Genomic DNA, 2,500 nt, shown 5'->3' on the forward strand with positions numbered 1-2,500 from the left:
GCTTTTGATACCGTCCCACACGAAAAACTACTTACTAAATTAGCTTCACACGAAATAAGTGGTAGCCTATTAAGTTGGACTATAAATTGGTTGAATGATCGAAAACAGAGAGTTGTTTTAAATGGAAAAACTTCTACATAGAAAAATGTTACAAGTGGAGTTCCTCAGGGTTCCGTTGTTGGACCACTTCTATTTATAGTATATATAAATGATATAGACCATGGACTAAAATCTGCTGTTTCCAAATTTGCTGATGATACAAAATTGCGCGGAATGGCAAATGATCATTTAAACCAATTAGATATTCAAGAAGATTTAGATCAATTACAGCAATGGTCTGAAAAGTGGCTAATGAAATTTTACACAAATAAAAGCAAGGTAATGCACATAGGTAAAAATAACAGTAAGTACGATCACAAGTCATTTGGAAAATCGTTAACAAAAGTGGATAGTGAAAAAGATCTCGGCGTAATTATCAGTAACGATTTAAAATCATCCAAGCAGTGTATTTCAGCCTCTGAGAAAGCAAATAAGATTCTAGGCCTGATTGCGCGATCTTTTGACTTCAAATTCATCTCTCATTAACAAGCAATATAAATCGTTAGTTCGGCCACATTTGGAATATGCTGTTTCCGTATGGTCACCGAATCTCATTAAAGACATTGACAAATTGGAAAAAGTACAACGGCGAGCCACAAAACTGATTCCAAATATCAAAAATAAATCATACGAAAATCGACTAAAACATATGAATCTGTTTTCTCTAAAAAAGCGTAGACTCAGAGGTGACTTGATCCAGGTCTTTAAAGTTCTAAAGGGAATTGACATCAAAAGTGACCAAATTTTCACACTGAACCAGAATCCGACAAGAAACAATTGTCTCAAACTGTCCGGAAATAGATTCAAGTTGGAAGTGGGTAGAAACAACTTTGCCAGCACAGGCAGTGCAATGTAGTTCAGTTCGAAGCTTTAAGAATCATTTATATAAACATCTAAGGAAGATGCTGTAATGACTATCAAATATTTTATATTATTTGTTTTTGTTTTGTTATCATTTGTTATTTTGATTCTCATTAATTATTAGTTACACGTCAGTTTATCATTATTTACTATTTATCTGTTTGTTTATTATTTAACTATACCTATGCATCTATTTATGTATTTCATTCATTATTGATATGATTATAGTTTTTATTTATTAATTTATTATTATTTTGATTTTTTTAGCATCCGACCTAGATATGGACCAAAAGATCTCCTGTCGGTATGCTCCGCCTTTGTATTGTTTTGAGTGTGTGTATATATATTTATATATATATATATATATATATATATATATATATAAATATATATATACTTATACATATATATATATGTATATATGTATATATTGATAAGTATTTTAGACAAATTATTTGGATGATGGAGAACATAGACACAGGGGAAGGCTCGGAACCCTAAACACACTCTGAAGAAGTTCTACGCGAACGAAACGTTAGTGTTTAGGGTTCCAAGCCTTCCCCTGTGTCTATGTTTTCCATCATCCAAATATATATATATATATATATATATAATATTACATATATATATATATATATATATATATATATATTATATGCAACAGTAATCACATAAAACACGTGAATAAATGTATTTTGCTTAAAACCACGAGGAAATCAAAGATCGGAATACTGAAAATGGCTTATATATACGAAAACGTTCAGTATTCCGATCTTCGGTTTCCTCGTGGTTTCAACCAATATATATATATATATATATATATATATATATATATATATATATATATGTATATATATATATATATATATATATATATATATATATATAAAGGAAAAAGGGCTGAGACATATTTAGAGACATAGGCAAATTCACATAATAAAGAAAGGTACTGAGTCGGAGACAGAATATGAGAACGAGAGATAATCGGCTACATGATGAGAAAGAATCTGAATACATGGCAGGAATAGAAACACAATCGGAGATAGAGACAGAGATATGAAAGAGACAGAGGAAGATTTTCAGGTAGATATGGAGAATGACAAAGAGATAAAGACGGAAATGGACACTGAGATGGATACTGAGACGGATAAGGAAACGCAAGCGGAGACGGAGACGGTGGCGAAGGCTGAGACGCAGACGCAGGCAGAGACAGGATAGATTCGAAGACTGAGAGAAAACAGAGATTCAGACTTGAGCGAAGAAAGAATAAGAGCCGTAAATTGAGAAGACAATAGGGGTGATGGTAGGCCCCAATGGTCCTTCACGGTAATGTAGACGGAAGTGGAAACGGAGGCTATACGAATTCAAACAGGGAGGTGAAGACGAATATATTGACGAAGATGAAGACGAAGATGAAGAAGGAGAAGGAGACAGAGACGGAGAAGAAGACGTAACGGAGACAGAGACAGGGACGGCGACGGATACGGAAACAGAGGATACTGAGAAGGAAAAGAATACGGAATACAAGCGGGAGGGACTG

At 33.5% G+C, this 2,500-nt stretch overlaps 1 pseudogene; it reads left to right on the forward strand.

The window, feature by feature from the left end:
- The first annotated feature begins 2,273 nt into the window (after positions 1 to 2,273).
- Positions 2,274 to 2,500, forward strand: part of LOC143037311 (uncharacterized) — a 34,248-nt pseudogene continuing 34,021 nt past the window's right edge.

Source organism: Oratosquilla oratoria, chromosome 22 (genome assembly GCF_046742065.1).
Source record: "Oratosquilla oratoria isolate Oo_2021 chromosome 22, ASM4674206v1, whole genome shotgun sequence".
Classification (NCBI taxonomy): domain Eukaryota; kingdom Metazoa; phylum Arthropoda; class Malacostraca; order Stomatopoda; family Squillidae; genus Oratosquilla; species Oratosquilla oratoria.